The sequence below is a fragment of the Eucyclogobius newberryi genome, unplaced genomic scaffold, assembly GCF_026437365.1.
Source record: "Eucyclogobius newberryi isolate DKJ021-1_F unplaced genomic scaffold, fEucNew1.0.hap1 SCAF_4, whole genome shotgun sequence".
Classification (NCBI taxonomy): Eukaryota; Metazoa; Chordata; class Actinopteri; order Gobiiformes; family Gobiidae; genus Eucyclogobius; species Eucyclogobius newberryi.
In genome coordinates, this window is record NW_027316056.1 from 24243965 (window position 1) to 24265077 (window position 21113).

The window sequence follows — 21113 nt, forward strand, 5'->3', positions numbered from 1 at the left end:
CCTCCGCCGTGTGGCTGGGCTCCCTTAGAGATAAGGTGAGGAGCTCGGCCACACGGGGGGGAGCTCGGAGTAGAGCCGCTGCTCCTCCACGTCGAGAGGAGCCAGCTGAGGTGGCTAGGGCATCTGTTCCGGATGCCTCCTGGGCGCCTCAAAACACCTCCCGAGGTGTTTCAAGCATGTCCCACCGGGAAGAGGCCCCGGGGAAGACCCAGGACACGCTGGAGAGACTATGTCTCTCGGCTGGCCTGGGAACACCTCAGGATCCCCCCGGAGGAGTTGGAGGAAGTGTCTGGGGAGCAGGAAGTCTGGGAGTCCCTGCTCAGACTGCTGCCCCCGCGACCCGGCCCCGGATAAAGCGGCAGAAAATGGATGGATGGATGTAACATTTAACAACAAAAACAAGTAATGGAACGAGACCAGAGAGAATGCATTTACCGTATTTTCCGGACTATAAGTCGCACCCTTTTTCATAGTTTTGGCCGGGGTGTGCGACTTATACTTACATTTATACTTGTATACTTATACTAATACTCCGGAACGACTTATATGTCATATCAGTGGGCTGATGGGTTTTGGCATGGCGGCCCCCTGCCATGCCCAAAATATGCCGCCATGCTACGGCGGGCCCCCGCCATGCCCAAAAGGTACCGGCGTGCTACCCACAAGATAGCGCCAGACTGAAAAAACATCCGCCAGGTTGTTAGGAGAACGCTTAGCGCCGTCTGGCGTAAATTACGGCGCTCGGCATAATGTCAGACGGCGCACGGCATTAAAAGCGCCGTTTTATTTTGTAAAAGCGTCGGAAAATAGGCCGCGACACGCCGCTCTTAAGTGGCGGAGTGTGATCATATTGGCTTTCCATATCAAATTTTTTAAGTACTTTTTATTAGCGCCACCATCCTCAAACCTCAGCCCAGCGAGAAAACTGGATATTATTTGTTATTTTCACACTTGCAACCGCATTTCATACTCCAGTGCAACTTATATATGTTTTTTTCTTCTCTATTATGCATTTTTTGGCAGGTGCAACTTATACTCCAGAGCGACTTAGCGAATCCGGAAAATACGGTAATATTAAAAAAGAAAGAGAGGGACTCCCGGAATGATGGCTGCCTAGTTCGGACATGTCTGGCTGACTACCGTCGTATCTGTAGAAATAGACCTGATATTTCTACGTGGGAGCAGACATGTGATGCCTACACACTTATTTCAGGAACATTTCAAAGAAAACAAAGAAGAAAAAACACACTGAGAAACAGGCTATGATATGCGGGCTATGATAGATCTAAGCTAGCTAGCTCCGTACTGGCGCTAACCGCGTGCCCAGGCACAGGCACCGGCTGCCACTACTCCGGCCACTCAGCACAACCGGTCAAAAAACGCAACGCTTATGATGCGATGAAATCCCGCCTGAGAGAATAATGGGGTTTATCCTGCGATGCTTTATCCTGCGATGCTTTATCCTGCGATGTTTTATCCTGCGATGGTTTATCTTGCGATGCGTTATCCTGCAATGTTTTATCCTACGATGCTTTATCCTGCAATGCTAAAACAAAAGATTCACAACAGCAGAGGAGGCGAGGCTTTGACATTCGCTCCCTTTGATTTTCTTTATGTCAATGTAAGGGATCTGGACTTTACTGGCAACTTAAGTATTTCTTCTATGTGGGCCAGTGTGTTCCAACTTTGTTTTGTAGATACCCAGGTGAAAATGTTAAATCAACCGTACCGGAGGGCCTTTTTTTACGTAGAAAATTGTTTTCCCTCCACCCTTTTTTTGTGAGTTGTGGCTCTTGGCATGTTTTTGGCAGCTCTTTTTTGATCAGAGAGCTGTGTAACAAAAGCTTCACTGATTTCAACATGGTTAATACGATGGCATCTGAAAAATATATACCTACAAGCCAATTTAAATGACTTAGACTTAATGACTCAATTAACTAAATTTGACTATAACAGACTTTATTACTACTCAAACATAAGAGGGGTGTGGCCATATTGAGTATAACCCTACTGACCTTATTCCTCCCCACCCACTTTCCTCTCTTTTCCCACTTGATCGGCACAGCCGTTATAATCTCACTTCCGGACCAGCAGAAACTCCATTGGTTTAGATAGAGAACGAGGGAAAAGTCCCGCTGCTAAATATGCTATAAAGATGTTTATCCAAGATGGCTCCGCATGGATGAAAAAGTGGATGAAAAAGTTTGGACACCCCTGATCTACAGTGTGCATGGCAGGAGTTTTGTGGCACAAATACATATTTCTGGAATTGAGTGGGATGGGCATAAATACTCTGCAGTGCTTGTTAATTTCAGTCTAATATTGTTGAGTAACAGGACCCAGACCCATAATAATGAGGGGATTCCTGGCAACAACAATTTCTCCAACATTTAGCATTTCCCAATGAATAGTAAGCATTTTGACAACACAGTGCCCAGGAAGGGCCCACCAGCACAGAGGGTAAGAGGAAGGTGGAAAAACATATCTGAAATTCTCTCTCAGCCTGTGGTTACCTCGGTTGGGCTATTAACAAATTTAAAAGAGCCTCAAAGCAGGAGAAAAGGACAAAAGAGAAACAGAAAACCCTTATGTTGCTGAACTGTCTGAAAAACTACAAAGGATTTTATGACAGCTCAAAATTCCTCCATCCATCCATCCATTTTCTACCGCCTGTTCCCTTTTGGGGTCGCGGGTGACTGGATCCTGTCCAAGTGACTTCGGGCCTTAGGCGGGGTACATCCTGGACAGTGGCCAACTTGTCGTAGGGTCAACACAGAGACATAGACATTACAGACAGCCATTCACTCTCACATTCATTCACTAGGGCCAATTTAGAGTTACCAATTTTTACCTAACACATGCATGTCTTTGGACGGTGGGAGGAAGCCGGAGAACCTGGAGAGAACCCACGGTAACACGGGGAGAACATGCAAACTCCACCAACGCCACCGTGCACCCCCAAAATTCAAAATTCCTGTTTATTTTAAACTGGACAACACTTAAAGACAAGATGCCCAGACAAAACATAGAGCAATATAATGTATTTAATCCAGTGCAGTGAGGGGAGTTGTAAAGCGTGTTATATAGGTGACACTAAATAGCCACAACACAAGAGGCTATTGCAACACAGAAGACATGCAAATTCAGATTTACAGAGATTCATGCATCTTCATCTTAGCCAAAGTCTGTGGTTTGGAGCAGAGTTCAGAATTTTGAAAAACATTTTAAATGTTTGTATTAAATGTCAATGATTACAAATCTGTATTGTTGTGTATGTTCATTAAATTAATATTGAGCACCACTTGGTCACAGAGTGGATAGCACACACAGGGGCACAGCTTGATGAGTATGAATATGGCTTGGACGATTTGCTGCATGTCCCTCCCTCTCTCAGCTGGTTTAAATCCTATCTATCTGATAGGTTCCAATTTGTTAATGTAAACCAGAGCTCCTCACCAAGCTCTAAAGTAATTTACGGTGTGCCACAGGGTTCGGTACTCGGTCCAATTCTGTTTACTCTTTATATGCTGCCATTAGGCAACATTATCAGAAAGCATGACATTAACTTCCACTGCTATGCAGACGACACTCAGCTGTATTTATCAATGAAACCTGATCAGAGCGATCAAGTAGACAGACTTAGTGCTTGTGTGAAGGAGATAAAAACCTGGATGACACTAAACTACCTGCTTCTTAACCCTGAAAAAACCGAGGTCATTGTGCTTGGCCCTAAGCATCTACGAGACTCTCTATCTGAGCAGATAGCCACACTGGACAATGTCAGTGTAGCCTCCAGTTCTACTGTAAGAAACCTTGGAGTCTTATTTGACCAGGAGCTCTCATTTAAAGCTCATATAAATCAAGCTTGTAAAACAGCCTATTTCCATTTGCGCAACATAGCCAAAATCAGAAGAATTCTGCCTAAAAGTGATGCAGAAAAACTTATCCATGCATTTGTAACGACTAGATTAGACTACTGTAACTCCCTGCTTGCAGCGTGTCCTAAAAGCTCCATAAAAAGCTTTCAACTGGTTCAAAATGCAGCAGCAAGATTACTAACAGGAACAAAAAGAAGAGAGCACATTACGCCAGTGCTGAAGTCTCTTCACTGGCTCCCCGTCGAGTCTAGAATCAAATTTAAAATTCTACTCTTGACCTACAAAGCCATAAATGACATGGCCCCATCCTACCTCAAAGATGCTATAGAACCATATCATCCAAACAGAGCTCTTCGCTCTCAGAATGCCGGCCTTCTGGTGATGCCAAGAGTCTCTAAAAGTACTGTAGGAGGTAGAGCGTTTAGCTACCAAGCCCCTGTGTTATGGAATCAGCTCCCGACCCATGTTAAATATGCTGACACAGTCTCTTCATTTAAGTCCAGGCTTAAAACGTTCCTCTTCGAAATCGCTTATGGTCAGACTAGTTAGGAACAGAAACATAAACCCACAGCTTTAGCTACGCTGCCCTAGGAGTAACTATGCTGGGGGAAGTATGACAGCTTGAGCACTATCCTCTTTTTCTTCTGACTACTTATGCTATCAAACAATATTTATTTTTTGATTCCACTTGCAAACTGTTCACCGCCTTCTTTTCTTTCTCTCACTCCTGAGGACCTGTGGACCCAGATGCCCCTCCCCTGGTGAAGTGGTCCCTGCCCTGTGTGGACGGTCCCTCATCTGCCTGCGGAGTGGGTCCAGCTCGCCCCCGACGGTCCCTCATCTGCCTGAAGAGTGGGTCCAGCTCGCCTCCGACGGTCCCTCATCTGCCTGAAGAGTGGGTCCAGCTCGCCTCCGACGGTCCCTCATCTGCCTGAAGAGTGGGTCCAGCTCCAGTCTCCCTCGTGTCCGTCTGTCCGTCTGTGAGAGTCGGATCTCTCCTTCACTGGAACTCCTCCAGGTTTCTACGCTTTTTTCCCAAAGAGGTTTTTTTTGTAGTTTTTCCTGGCCGAGAAGGAGAGTTTAAGGACAGAGGACCCTGGGACATCGTCCCTCGCCACCACAGACATTGTCTGACTCCATCGCCACCACAGACATTGTTGATTAATTTCTCCCTGTGGCCCTCAGAGGCAACTGTTGTTGTGATTTTGGGCCTTACAAAAATAAATTGATTTGATTTGATTCATCTCAATTTCATGCCTACAGAACAAAAAAATATTTAATAAAAATAAATTGGTATTGAAAGCCATTCAGGTTACAGCGACAGCAGAACTATAAACTCATTGTGGTGAATAACTAGAATGCTAGGAAAGTGAAAGAATAACTTTAGACTGCTGCAAACAGTTTAATATGAACTATAATCACTAATATTGTAATCAATCAAACTGGGATTTTTTTGTTATATTACACAACCCATGTACTCAACTCTGAAAGGTAAACTAACAGCTTAACAGACAATTTCTCCAATGATACTACTCTATATACCACTAGTATTTAGCATGCTGGTATTTTGCTTAATTAACATATGTTATATTAGTCTAAGAATTAATTAGAAGGCTAGAAATCATCTCCTGTATTAAAGTTAAGAAAAATAATCGCTGATACTTTGAGAACTGGTTTATTCTGAATCCGCCCTCATTTTCTGCTTACACGCAGGCACATAATGAGGTACCTGCTCTCTCCTATGTTAAAATAGCTTTGTTCTCTCACCTACACCTGTCAGCTCCCTCCCCCCTCCTCTCTGCACCACCTTCCTTTTTCCTCCTGGTTTCCTTCCGAGCTCGGCATGACCCATCCCTTCCCTCGCCTCCTCCTCTCTCTGGGACTCCGAACTTTCATCATATCCCACTTGGAGCTTGATCTATTAATCTCTGTGCGTTCTCACCCGGCCTTACCCATCTCATGAGCTCTTATTCTCCCATCGCTCCCTCCCTCCTATTCTCTTCTTCTCACCCTATTTTCACAGCTATACAGCACCTGCTGCAGGAGCTGTCTAGACCGGCAAGGAATGAGGCAAGAGAAAGTGGGAGGAGTAATAACATATAAAACCACGCACAGACATGAAGAAGACAGTGAGTGGAGTGAGCTCACTAGAACAGATAGTATAAAAGGGCTCTGTGATCCAGAGTGATCATTTTTCCAAAGAGAGAAAATGTTTCCATTTCTTTTGAGGTGTCAGTTGTTTTGCTCTAAATTGTTAGATATCTTCGCAACACCAATCACCACTTCACACCTCTGTCCACTCATCTGTCATTTTAGAGTCCAATTGAAGCAGGCTTTTCAGGAGATGTGAGAACACACCAGTCATGCCGCTGTGAACTTTGTGTTCTGGTAAATGGAGCTACAGGCTCACATTCTTTTACTTCTGTATCCTTTCTGTCATGTTTGTTTCTGTTTTTGTGGGTGTCTAAACTGCTGCTCATCCCACTTGATGGGGATAATGAACGACCTCTTCTAACTTTTAAGTTCATGGTGACATTGAAAAACGCCAATTTATTTTATGAAATCCAAAAATACAAAATTATTTGCATTATTTAAATCATGCTTAAGGATTGTGTAAAGGCTAATCCTAGTTCCTTGTTTTTCAATTCTTAACCTCTTCGGTAAATGATGACTGCATGAGCCTGTTTTACACGTAGGACCACGGATGTCGTCGCAGCACGGTAAAACGACCGTGTTGCTCCAGCCATCTCTCTTTATTCACACAGTTTAGAACAGAACATAAACTTCTTGACCTGTATTACATGAGCATAGCAGCCAGGTAACAGTAGTGTCCAAACATGCGCACATATCAAAACTTCTTTTAAACCAACACAAATTAGTTGTTGTTGTTATTAATTATTAAATTAATAATGTAAAATATCAACCACATAAAAAGGCGCTCACAGATTGTATTTGCATTTTCCTGCAAATATGAACCTAAGACAGAAAGAGAGAGAGACAAGAGAGAAGAACAATTTTCTTGCTAGGACTGTAAATAACAATACCACCACAACAAATGATGAAAAACCAACGTTATCATAATGTAAGGGAAATATTAGGCAGCTTCCATACTTGCACACATCATAATCAGGACTGAAGTGGGACTTAACCCAGATCTAAACCTGGACAAGACCAGAACTACACCAGGACTAGAACAGGATCAAACCAAGTCTACATCAGGACTAAACTGGAATCAAATCAGGGCCAAACCATGACAAGTATGAAAGCACCCTTAATCTTGGCCATTTGGGACCACTGTCTAATTCATAAGGGCAGTAAGCAACCATAAAAACATTATATATGATCTGACTGGCTCGGAGGACATTCTTTGGACAGGCCTGCAGAACTTTTTATGTTCTACCTGATAAATGATTACACAATCTCAATTCCAGAGCATATTGCATTTAAAGTATAAAGCAAATGAGGACAAGCTGCTGGATTACATCTTTCACACACACATTGTTATTTGATGAGATGAGCTGTAAGTGTGTGCTGGTGTGGAGTCGGTGTGTGCACTTGACAGAGGGAGGTGTCCTGTCTGTCTGTAACAGGGTGTGATAATTAACCTTTCTCCCACTGAGTGCTGCTATTAAACCTACGAAAGCCTAAGTTTTATCCCCAACACAGCTGTTACACAAGCTAAACGCTGACATTAACCAGAGCACCAGTTCAGAGGCCATTGCATCGATACTTGTGTGTAACAATATTGACATTTGTAAATTTGTTCTGAGTTGGTGTAATACCTTATTCGTTCAGGAGTGGTCCATAGAAAAGGGTTTAGAATCAGATTTTTTTTTATTGCCATTGTCAGTGAACAAAATTCACAAACTAGGAACTTGCTTTGGCGGTAAAGTGCAACAATAAACAATAATAATAGCAAATTGTATCAAATAAGGCATGCATAAAATCAAGAGTTTACTAATACAATAAACAAAGACTTGGTCTGAGTATGTATACAACAATTACAGCTGGTCAGAAATAGTGCAAAAACTGAACAATGCAATGCATAGTAGAGTTTCAGTTGTAGTCATCTGGACTAACTAAACGTGGAAAAATTAAACGTTTTGACTCTCATCCAAGAGTCATTCCCAATCTGTGAATCGAGTCTGGGAACTGGGCGGGACTTCCTGATAAAGGGAGTTTACGGTTTCACTTTAGACTTCTCTTTTTTGTTTTCTAACAGCCCTGAAATGGGCTATCTACATCCTATTGTGAGCTGACTTTTACTCCCTCCTCACCGAGTACCTGATTAGCATCAGAATTCCCAGGGCTTGTCCCGCTCCATGGCTTCAGCACATTGTTATACACAACCGGAAGGTTAATCTTAAACCTCCATTTCTGTTTAATGAGGGGTTCTCTTTTTCAACAAAAATTGCCTCCTTAACTCCTCATTCAAACCATCTTTTCTCCCTGCTTCTCCTCACTGTCTTCAAACTGTTTGAAGGGTTGATATGTCTCTGCAACATTGGTTGTGGAACACTGGACCAGCTCTATACTCTCGGCTCGCTCTCTGCCGCCCGAAGGTTCATGGGAGTTGGCTCAATCAGTCCACATGTGCTTTGTGGATCTGTAGAAGGCATTCGACCTCATCCCTCGTGTGTCCTTTGGGGGCTGCTTTGGCAGTATCGGGTCCGTGGCCTTTTGTTCAGGGCTGTCCGGTCCCTGTATGACAGGAGCAGGAGCTGTGTTCACATTATTGGCAGTAAGTCAGACCTGTTCCCACAGCATGTTAGACTCTGCCCTTTGTCACTGGTTCTGTTCTTTGTTTTTATGGACAGAATTTCTAGGGTTTGAAGGCGTCCAATTTGGGGACCGCAGGATCTCATCAGTGCAGTTTGCAGAGGACATTGTCCAGAGGGCTCCATAAAACCTGGACCTGCAACATGCACAAGAACAGCAGAGTGGGAAGCTAATGAAAATCAGCACCTCCAAATCCGAGGCCATGGTCCTTGACCGGAAAAAGTTGGTTTGCCCTTTCTGATTGGTTGGGGAGTCCTTGACCCCAGTGGAAGAGTTTAAGATAAGATAAGATAACCTCTGTGTTGCAACACAGATTAGGCACATAAGTATAATAATAAAAACATATAACTTAGAAATAACTCTTATAATCCTAATAATAATAACACTCTTATTTACAGCTGTTATATGGGCAATCTTGATTGACATTATGACAGTAACAGGAAGGAAAGACCTGCGAAACGTCTCCTTCATACAGTGAGGGTGGATCAGTCTGTCACCGAAGACGCTCTCCAGAGCAGACAGAATATCCTGCAGGGGGCGACACTCATGGTCCAGAATAGACGTGAGTGTAGCGAGGACCCTTCTATCCCCCACCTCCTGCCTGAGTCCAGAGCACAGCCTAGGATGGAGCTGGGCTGTGCTCTGAGCTTAATGTCCTCTGTACTCCGTATCGTCGTCGTCCTTGATGAGTCCAATGATGGCAGAGTCATCAGGGCCTTGTTCATGAGTGAGGGAAGGGTGGAGATAGAAATTGACAGTTGGGTAGGTGCAACGTCTGCAATGATGTGGTCACTGTATTGGACCATAGTGGTGAAGAAGAAGCTTGATCAAACAGCAAAGCTCTTGATTTAATCTATCTACCCTCACCTATGGTAATGAGCTATGGGTAATGACCGAAAGGACAAGACAGAGGATACAATCAATTGAAATAATTTTCCTCCGCAGGGTGGCTGGGCGTTCCCTTAAGGGCCGTTCACACCGCAGCATCCAAAGCATCCAGTTTACATTCAAAGTCTATGTGGACGCACGTCTTGGGCGTCCTGCGTTTTTGCAGTGCGTTTTGAGAGCCAGCTGAGGTGGCTCGGGCATCTGTTCCGGATGCCTCCTGGACGCCTCTCAGCTGTTTTGGGCATGTCCCAACGGAAAAAGGCCCAGGGGAAAACCCAAAACACACTGGAGGCACTATGTCTCTCGGCTGGCCTGGGAACATCTCGGAATCCACTCGAAGGAACTGGAGAAAAAAGTGTGTGAGGTGGGGAAAGTCTTATAGGGCCCTCATACCGCAGCGTCCAGTTTACATTCAAAGTCTATGTAAACGCACGTCAAACGCGTCCTGCGTTTTCCGCGGCGCAATTCCTGCGTTTTCGGCGTCGAGTGCGGCGTGTTGGGGGCGTCGGACGCTCTGGACGCTTTGGATGCTTTAGATGCGCGTCCGAGGCATCCAAAGCGTCCGACGTAGCAAAGTTGAGCTTTGTCCAACTTTTCTGCGTCGTATGCGGCGCAGCAGCCAATCAGAGATGACGCTCCAGTGAAGACCCAAAACAAACCTCCCAACAATTAAAAAAACGCAGCTCTTGGGGCAAATAATGATATTGACTAAACTCTGCTCACCTCTGAAGGATCTGCGGGTCCCAGACAAGCCCCAGAGCCCATCGCCCCCGTTTTTGGACTTTGTAAAGTGAATAAACCAAAGCCACTCTGTCAACCATGGTCTGCCATTAAACTCCATAACACCACGAGAAAAGCAACACAACTCCTCCACTGCGCATGTGCACTGGACAGAGCCTCAGATGCACGTCTGCTGGTGAGTGTATTTTTGGACGCGTGTCGACGCCCCGAGGCGTGTCCGAGGCTTCTGTCTTCAAATGTATAGGCGTCCAACTTCTGCATCGGCCGCAAATTTGAAGCCGCGGTGTGAGGACGGCTTTAGAATTCCTGCTTAGACGAAACCCCCGAAACCCGAACCCGGAAAAGTGGAAAAAAGATGGATGGATTTCACATAAAATTATCAATTCAAATTATTACCAATCATTCCTATACATCTTACTTTTTTGTAATTCATTTGTTTTCACAATAGATGCCTGAATTAAAATAAATAAAAAATGTGTAAAAAACAGTAATAGAATAGCCGTACAAAAAAATCTAAATCAAACAATGCTGAAATAGATTGCATCGATTTCTTTCTTAGAGCAATCATATGTTGTAATAAATAATAAAAATAATGATAATAATTATTATCATTATCATAGATAATCATATAGTATTGGTATAGTTTTTTGCTATTATAACTAGGAACGGGATCCATTTGACACTAGAATTTGTCAAGATTTTACCCTGTTGGTTTAAGGGTTAAGTTCAGAAAAATATAATAACACATAAGTAGTGTGTTTCAGCCTCAAACATTGTTTTAAAGTGAGGAGATATTTACTTCATCCATAACTTGTGCAGGCAGCAGGGGAGAGGGGGAGGAGCTAGAGCGACAGAGAGAACAGAGGCGCAAGTTCAGTTTTATGGCAAATAATTGAAAGAGCCAAATAAAAACAAAGTTTAATATGTACATACACACATATACATATATATATACACACATATATATATATATATATATATATATATATATATATATATATATATATATATATATATATATATATATAGTATATAATGTTTATATTGTAGTAATCAGCTCTGATGCATGTGGGGATTTAGGCTGCAAAATTGGTGTCAGTCTCTTATTTCTCACCTGTCATGAAAATAATAATACAAAATAATCATAATCATAATACAATTCTGCCAAAATCGTGACATGAACCCATTGCATCAAAATCTCATCTCACTCTTGAGGACCCAATCTCATACTTTGTCTCGTGAAAATTGTGTCTTGACTTTTCCCACTCGTAATAGCAACATTATAATAGCAACACAACATGCCTTCTTCTTCTGTAACACCATAATAGAAAATAAAGACTTGGTCCTCTGGTTAATTAAATTACTTTTGTGGATGCGTGCTGACAACAGGGTAATGACTGCACATTGAAAACACTAAACAAAAGTGGTGGGAGTCAGGGCCAACGTGGCAGATGGGCAAGCAGTAGACTAACATATGACTTAGTGCCCCTGAGAGCGTCTCCAGTAGCACAGCCCCAGCCAAACCTTTGCCACTAATGAGGCTCTACACGCCGTCCCAACAGAGCCCACTCAAAACACTGGCAACCGGACGCACACACTGGCCCCAAGCAGAGAAGCAGATAGAGAGAGAGAGAGAGAGAGAGAGAGAGACGGACCGCCAAAACAAATGCAGAGCAGGCCACAATGAACATATTCACCAGACACCTAACAACATCTACTACAATCAGACTGGAATTGTTAGTTCCTCTGAGCTTTGGCAACTGTTGGTCCACACTTCAGATACAATGTAGTTAGCCAACATATTGTGCTATACGTATACAATTACTCTCAGAACTTGTGTTTATGTTGATAACAGGAGAGCTGTAAATGATGAAGTGAATCCATCTTGAAAATATCTAGATTCTTGCACCGATGTTGAGTCTCCTTATCAACTTTACATTTTGCATATATGTGATGCTTGAACATATGTTGCTGAAATATGTTGTTAGAAGGTGCGTGGATGGGGTGATAACATGTGAAAAACTGCCTGTTGGGTGTAGGTGTGATTCATGTAAAACTTCCTCTTGGATATGCAGTGACTTTTGAGGTACATGTTTTATAAATTCCATTCATCCAGACAGGGATTGAAAGGAAAAGGTACAAATGCCATTATATGCGATTCACGTCATTGAATGTCTTTTGTTGTATATTGTTTTGTAGTCTCTTTGGTTGTGTACTGTTTTTAGTGTTTTTCTGTTCTGTTTTATAGCTTTACAAAAATGAAACTAAAACTATTAATAATAATAAAGTAATTACGCTCACTTACTTATGCACATAGATCAAACTGTATCAGCTTTCCTCACATAACTATCACAAAAAACAGACACTCAAAGTGTCTTGTTTCTTTTTCCCCAGTTCACATGTAGTACTTACAATATACATGACACGACTCATAAGAGAATAGATATTCTTGAGATCCCAATAGTGCTATTGCTTACACTTACCTTCTTCAAAGATATTACCATACTTCTAGTGCCTTTCAAATTTGTGATATTGAAGCACTATTCCAATACTCGCACTACGCACTACACACTTGACTCAAGTGTGCATTTTCTGAAAGTGCACAAAGTGTGCAAGTGTACAAGGGCACAGGGAGGTAAGCATGAGAATTGGGGCAGTCCTCGCCTCAGACCGAGTTGAATTAATCACAAAGTCAAAGCTCAGTTTAGTTTGGATCATTTGCTGAATTTGCCACAAACAAATGAGAACAGGCTTAATATTGTTTACAGTGTTGTTAACTGGACAGTCACAGATTTATTTAAAATATCATCAGTTTGTTAAGAATTTAGTTTCCATTGTTTCCTGTTAGCGTTCACTGCTAAGTTGCTATGGCAGAAGTGCTGCATAGACTGAAATCATTATAATCCAATGCATTGTGGGGAATGCACATCGCTTCTTTCTTGCTGGAGAAGGCTGTGGTGAAGTGCGGATCAAAACATTCTAAGAATTGGGACACCCTGCACACTTCAGCGGCTCATGGTGAACATGCATTTTAAGTGCATTGGGACAGGGCCTGAGAGTCTTTTTGTTGTTAACTTGTAGTTTGGAAAATGAAAATTGTAGCCCTGCTTTTGAAACAACATCAGATTCTGTGTTGTCTGTAGCCGAAACATTTATTACTCCTTGTGTTTCACGGCAGCCACATTTCTGCTCATAAATTAGAGCAGTAATAGAGGTCTGATATGAGCTAACGGTGGCTCTGCTTGTACCTCAGTGCAGTGGGAGTGCAACCCAAAGTGTCTCTTTGTTATCCTAACACACTGGCAGTGTGTTAGCACGCGCACAATCCTCAGCCAAACAAACTCGGAGGACGCAGATTGTTTCGTGATACACTTTCTGTGCCAAGTGCAGACTGCACACTGTGTTTTCTGGGTAGAAAATCAGAGGAAGAAAGTAAAAGAGGAAATATGACTCTTACCTTAAGAAGCACTCCAGCACGTCAGACTGCACAGATATGGGTGAGAAGAGGGGGCAAGGGGAGGAGAAACACAAAGAAACATATGAAATTAGATTAGGTGCAATCACAGGACAACAACTCCAGGCTGTGAGCACTTGACTTTTTCAAGTACAATTCAAACAATTCTGATGCAATGACAAAATAAATGCAGAGGCAAAACTTGAATAGACAACAGTATTTCCTAGATCTGTAGAATGCTTAATAGTTTCAAAAGCCCACCAAGACTCACACAATTCTAAAGTGAGAACATTCCAGCATGTATACATTTACATGTAAAATGGGATTTGCAAATGATTCAATGACTTTTGCAATGAACACTCATTTGTTGCAACAATCATTTTGTTTTTTTCATACTGCTGTCATGAACTACTCAAAATTCTTGCACCTTTTAAATAGCATGTCAAAATGAGATGGGAATTTTCTTTCACTGCAGAATAAAGAACGGACATCCTTCTGTCATCCCAGCATGCAACACACGTTTGGATCTAATGATATTAAGAGGGATTGTAAAGAATAGAGCCTTTAATTAAAGGTGAACTACGTAATAGAAATGGGACAGGATCTTGTAGGATAAAACTGCCACAAGATTGTGAAATAAAAATGCTGGTGATTTACAAATTTTGTGAAGCCTTAATTCCAATAAGCATTGCTATGACAGCAAAATTAAAAATAAATCTACATTTGAGCCCAAAATTGTGAACTAATTTATTTATTATAAATCTCGTCTTGCCTTGTTTCCGTGGACTCAATCTGGTGGAGGATATAACACCTGCTTGTCTCCATGGAAATGGTTTTGCTTTGCTTTTTCCACAGTATGGCATTAAACCTACGTAGCCTGTGTCAGATCTGTGAAGAGTCAATACTGATCGAGTTTTTGTTGTTGTTGCAATGCAATTGAACACATGCAAAATAGATATGTTTAATGTCATACTGTGCCACATTCTAGTCAAAGCAATAACATCTCCATGGAGACAAGCAGATGGCGGACACTATGCAAGGAGTGTGATCTATTAAAAAATACTTGACGTGAAAATGTGCGGAAATTTTGGGAAGAGGTGGGCAGAGGTGACTCGCTTCATGCAGATCAGTCACGTGTTTGAAAATTTTCCATCATTGCTCCTCTGTTCAGATGCCCTCCTCCCTCAGTGTCACAGATCGTTAGTGCTCTCCCTTCTCTGAGCCTGTCCCCTCCTTTCTTACCTGACACACAGTGCTCTGGAGGTCCACGTTCCTTGTCTAACATGTCAAACGAGGATTTAATTTAGTGTCCCTAAGAGCTGTTGTTCAGTCTAATGGTTTACTGTTACATTATTACGATGGAGGCCTTAGATTGATCACTTTTTGCACAGGGCATTATCACGCAATCTGATCTGTGCACATTCGGCACAATCAGGCTCATATTACAACAGATTACTGATAGAAAAGAGAAGTCTTGTTTCCATTGATCATCAAATTGCGTGTGGGTACCGAGTTGTTGTGTATTGTTTTTAATACGCCGCTACAGTCTGCGTTGCCACAACCTTCAGATGAGCAGATGAGCAGCAGAGCAGCGCCTTGTGAGGGTTTCTGTTTAAAGACTTGTCGATTGTCTCACCCTCCATCTCAGAGAATTTCCTCTTTTTCCGCCTTTTGCTAAATATGTTAATTTGTTGATTTGAATTGCCATATTGGTATATCAGGGCGGGCTCAGGGCGAGTTCAGGGTGGGCTCAGGGCGGGCTCAGGGTGGGCTCAGGGCGGGCTCAGGTTGGAAACTCATGAGGAATTGTAATTACAGGTACAAAAAAGCAGATTTTTTACAAATCTGCTTTTTTTTGCGTTCGTAAAATTTTTGCTTTCTGGTACGCACTCTTACAAGCACAGTTTGATGCACTCTTTTATAAATGAGGTCCCTGGTACGATTTACGTTAGAGTTACTTTTTAAGAGTTGCTGAAGTTCAAAGTCAATGGCGTGTGACAGCATCCAGCAGAAACAAAGCCAATACAGTTTGACAGTTGTAAGGAAAGTGCCTTAAAATGTGCTTTTGAGGGGGTGGTTTATGAAGGACAGAATAAAGAAAACTCAATCTCCAAATAGCCCTCAGTGTGACTGGAGCCCGTACAATATTTATCTCTGTCCTTCTTCTCCCTCACACCCCTTCAGCAGGGCTCAGAGCGCTTCTGAGAGTGCTTTAGTTGTGTCTGCACATGCCAACACAGGACTAAATGCCTCACTATGCAAAAAAGACTAAGCTTACCAGTTTTAATTCAAAAATAGAATATATTGCTTTCAAATGCTGGTTTATTGTAAAGGTTGAACACACTTTGAAAATCATGTGTTTTTGCAGCTCAAATTAGATATAGCTTTCCCAGTCACTTCTTGAAAAGGTCACAAAACAGTCCAAGGACAACCTTGTTATTTCACTCTAAAAAGAGGCTGAATGGATAATGACTTGTATCTCAGAGAACAATATATAACAGTACATTAAACCTTTCCATTGGGATGACTAACATATAGCAGTGCTATATATAAATTAGATCGTCCTCTAATCTAATGACTGTTTTTAAGATAAATAAGAAAACAAGAATGGACAAGAATAAATGGACAAGAATAAATTGACATAAACCATGTCTCAGGTTCCATGGGCCTTAGACTAGTTGTACACCTTAATTAGCAGAAATAGATAATAGTAGGATATATTTTGAATAGAATGAATGCTTGTAACATTTACATGTAGCTCAAAACAGTGTCAACTATTCATGGACATTTTAGAGAAGAAAATCAAATCAAACGGCCTCAAAAGTGAAAGACTGCATACATTTGGGAGACACGCTCTGACAAATGAGCAACTATGTGAACTATTTATGAATACTTCAGCAATAGTAAATTCTTAAAAAATATAAAATTGCTCAACCAAATAATTTCAACTACTTCAATTATCTTGAAAACTGGCTCAAATCCAGTAATCCTTGACAACATGGTCATGCAGGTAAAAAGTGTTCTAAAAGTAGAGTGAACATTAATTTTATGACTTAAAGGTTGAATGGACGATTTTTTTTGGCACAAATTTAAGTCTTATTTCCTTGTGTCGTGGACTGCCGATTAGTCCTGCCACGTATCAATCATAAAACGCACCTACCGCTCACCTGCAGCCGCGTGCGGTTCGTCCCCACGTTTCCGCGTGTCTAAGCGCATGGATCTATCATAGTTCCCTCAGTGTACGGGACAAAATGAAGACGGAGAAAGACAGTTCGAGCTGACGCAGAAGAGACAGAAATCTACGGGAGACGAGAGATGCGATGCGCTCCGTTGCGCTAATAAACGCACGTGTGTGTTGTATCAGTCCGCACGGGGGAGTGTGGACTGATACAACACGAACATAATAGCATTGTTAGAATAAGGACTAAAGCTTGAAACATACTATCTCGTGTAAGACAATATGCACACTCCATGATGCTTAAGACTGCATTATGTAATTAGCACTAAACAAACAAGCTGACACTACATCAACCTCACACACACACACACACACACACGCACACACACACACACACACACACACTCAGCGGGACGGTTTCATTAGTGAGGAGCAGATAGATTGCCCTCCCAAAGGAGACATTGACCAAGAGGCCATTGATCTACCAAGCTAAGCCAATCCGCCTGTGTGTGTGTGTGTGTGTGTGTGTGTAAAAGTAGCCTACTGATGTAGTCTTTAAGTTCTTAGAGTAAGCACACTAAATCTGATCCAGTTGTGTTTAATGGAGAGGGGAGAGAAACAAGCCGTGGACATATTCATTAGGTTCAATTACTGCTTCCAATTGGAGCAACACAAATGCATACACCATCACAAACATTTAAAACGATTGATAGAGCTTGAATGGTACATAAAAACATTCATACTACTTACTAAATGACAAGACTCACATAATTTGATTCCATTGGTGTCTGGCAAAGTACCGAAGCGAAACTCAATCAGGCTAAAACTGTAATTGCTAAATTATACAGACTTATTGATGATTCAATAAAGATCTTTTGGCTCAGAGGTTGTAATCATGACTTATGGTAATAATACAGTGACACCACCATATAGTCCATAATGAGCTTATAGTAAATGACAACAGAACAAGAGGACTTAGAGGGCGCGGAACGTGGGTTGATCCCATCTACATGTGTGGGATTTAGTAATTAACTCAGGAGCTTGTTCGCTTACATTGAACGTGAAGGTAATTGGGAATTTTGGACAGTCCTTCTCAATCTCTGTCTGTGTATACGTGCGTGTGTGTGTGTGCGGGTGTGTGTGCCTGCGTGCATGTGAGTGTGTGTGTGTGTGCCTGCGTGCATGTGAGTGTGTGTGTGTGTGCCTGCGTGCATGTGAGTGTGTGTGTGTGTGTGCCTGCGTGCATGTGAGTGTGTGTGTGTGTGTGTGTGTGCATGTGCGTGAGTGTGTGTGTGTGCGTGCGTGCGTGTGTGTGTGTGTCTGCGTGCATGTGAGTGTGTGTGTGTGTGTGCCTGCGTGCATGTGAGTATGTGTGTCTGCGTGCGTGCGTGTGTGTGTGTGTGTGTGTGTCTGCGTGCGTGCATGTGTGTGCGTTTAGGATTTGTATTCTGGATGGGGGCCAGACCATTACTGCGTGCTCGGCCTGCTCAAAAGCAGCTTGTGATTCATTAGTAATGAGTCCATTTGCAAGCTAAACGAGTGTTTGAGTGGACGAATGGTGGCATGCACGAGCTGTGACTGTATGTGGTGAGTATATTGTGATATAAAAAGAGACACAATCTGCCTCAAACACTGAGCAGGAAGGAGTCAGTGGTGATGGCCATAGTTGGGGAAAGGTCAGAGGTCAGTGTCCAATAATTGAAATGATAACATATTTTCCACTTCTGTTTCAAAGCAGACAATGTGTGTGACAGATAATTACAAAAGGCAATAGAAGTGCATCTGGTATTAAAGCCTGTGAAATAAATGAGCAAATCACTGAACATTTTAAGGCAGAGGATTTGCCAACCTTGAATGAAAACACAAACGTTTTTTTTTTTGGTCATTCACTTTTCTGTGGGACATCAAGAAGACATGCGACCAACCAAGACAGTGTTTGACAGAAAACAAACTGAAACACTGGTGTCCTGCTGTTGTGTGAACAAAATGAATGCACGCTGTCATGGACCAGTTTAATGGGAGTCAGTGATTGCTTTGTCATCTTGACTTCAGTGTTTGGTCACTTATTGGCGTGGTAAATTTGTAAAATCTGTTTACATGTTTGTTCAGGAGCATAAGAGGCTCACGTAGAGATAATGAAGGCAGTCGGTTGTGTCATTAATTACTGCTTTACACCTGCTTGTCTCAGCTAATTAGATACTCTGACACACATGCAAACGCACACGCAGGCGTTCACAGCACACTGGTGAAGAAGCATTTGATAAAACGACACCTTCACATGAGCATGTTAAGTTTACACCAGAGTCAAAAATATACTCTCATTTTCACTTTGTGGAAGGTGTGATGGCAGGGCTAAACACAGCGAGGACGGGGATCTCTCTCCTCTTTTGTCTCACATACAAACACATCTGACACCTCTGTCACGCTCTGCTTCTAAGACTCACTTTACCACACTGTATAGTCTTCAAACTCCATCAGCATAGCTCCTCCCAGCCCATTTTCTCAACAAAGGCCACAGCTGCTGCTGGTTCACTGAATAAAAGATAACAGAGCCATGATATCAGGAGATTACCGGATAACAAAACAATGATTTTGTCATATTTAAATAACAACATCACTCGCATCACAAGCAATTCACACGGCAACTGTGATATGATAATGTTAGCTACCAAATGACAAATGTTTTCATCTGCTTGCAGAGATTCCCTAACTGTCAGTCTTCTTTTGTTCTCTCACTCATTTACGCGGGCTTGTGTAGTCTCTCAGTTTTTAAATACACTCGCACACACACACATTCGCACACACAAAGACAGAGCACATAGAGCATATGGCTATTTCTCTGCTCTTTGAAGGGCTGCTTTGAAGCTATGGCACCCGTATCGATTGGCTCTCAGATGAGCTCACTTCGCCAGAGCCCTGCGATTATCTGTCGCTTTATTTCAAACAGAGCGCCAGAGAGGGGGCTTACATAGCCATCACTCACAGTCCGCTACACACTTATACATGAACACACACCCGACACACACGTAGGATAATAAGACCAGCTTACAACCAATCCTCATACTTAAGGCAAGCTGCGCCTCAGAACTGACAAGTGAGCGCTGAATGTTAAGAGTGAGGACATAGTAAGAGAAAAGACCACAAAGTCTGGCAAAGTGATGAAACTGAAACAGAAAAGTTCCCATCCAGCTCTGCTCCAGTCTCAGAGGTGTTAGAAAACACAATTGCCAAACAGCCTGCGCCTAAACTCTTGTTACAGACCAGGTTTACTTTCAGCGTAAGTTCGAACCTGGCAGCATTTTTTTCTGGGATCAATTATTGTGTCCTCCATAGATACACATGTTTTTCCCTTTGACAAAACCTTTGCAGAGTCACATGATAAATGACTTGCCTGTGTGGAATGAGTGAAATTATTTGCATATTTTATATGTTTTAGGTATTATGCTGGATGTCCTCTTTGTTTATCTGAGTTTGGGACGAGCAAAAGAGTTCATCAAATTGTGCTTCTCTTTTAATGCATTACAATTTGTACCAGTAAATTAACATTATTATGAACTAAAACATATGAACAGCTGGGAGAGAGCCGCGGAAGAGTTTAAACATTCTCAGAGCCTGCTGGGAGCATAAATAAGGCATGCTTTAATACAGAATCGTCACACTTACTAAAAATTACTAATAAAAGGCGAGGGAAAATACATATGAAATCCTGAAACATAGCATAGGGCCAGTGTGTCCGACTGTGGCAGCAGTGGAGATTATTCAAAGAGGCCCAAAGACACAGGGCCAGGCGGACATGAAATGTTAATGGTGTTCCCACAGAAGCAGAACTTCATAAAAGATTTGATTTAGTAACGACAGTGGCTTTCAGGAACAATGAACTGGGTAAAATGTCACACGGAGGAAGCTGGATACGTACACAAGCAGCATGCCGGAACGCTTGATTAAACCCAGGGTTACAGCAACGCCTTATTGAGGCTACAGTGTGAGCACTACCACAGCTGAGTGTACAAAGACACACTGTAAGAACTGTAGGCAAACATATCAGGCAGCTTTATGCTTTGCCAGCTTTTACATTACAATTAAATGTATCTATTCGGGCATGGCAGGAATGAAATTTGCATGTGCCATGGAAAGTCCATATATTTTTAATATTAGAAGTAGATTCTAGATATGATTTGGGGTGAATGGTTCATGT

General features: G+C 42.3%; 1 protein-coding gene across 21 annotated transcripts in view; it reads right to left on the reverse strand.

Annotated features, from left to right (window-relative positions):
• ptprdb (protein tyrosine phosphatase receptor type Db) overlaps positions 1 to 21113 on the reverse strand; it is a 177274-nt gene that overhangs the window by 124589 nt on the left and 31572 nt on the right. For all 21 annotated transcript variants that reach the window (XM_072462654.1, XM_072462650.1, XM_072462651.1 and 18 more), the window contains exon 3: positions 13744 to 13769. The gene's annotated coding sequence lies outside the window, so the exon portion shown is untranslated. The remainder of the gene's footprint in view (positions 1 to 13743; positions 13770 to 21113) is intronic.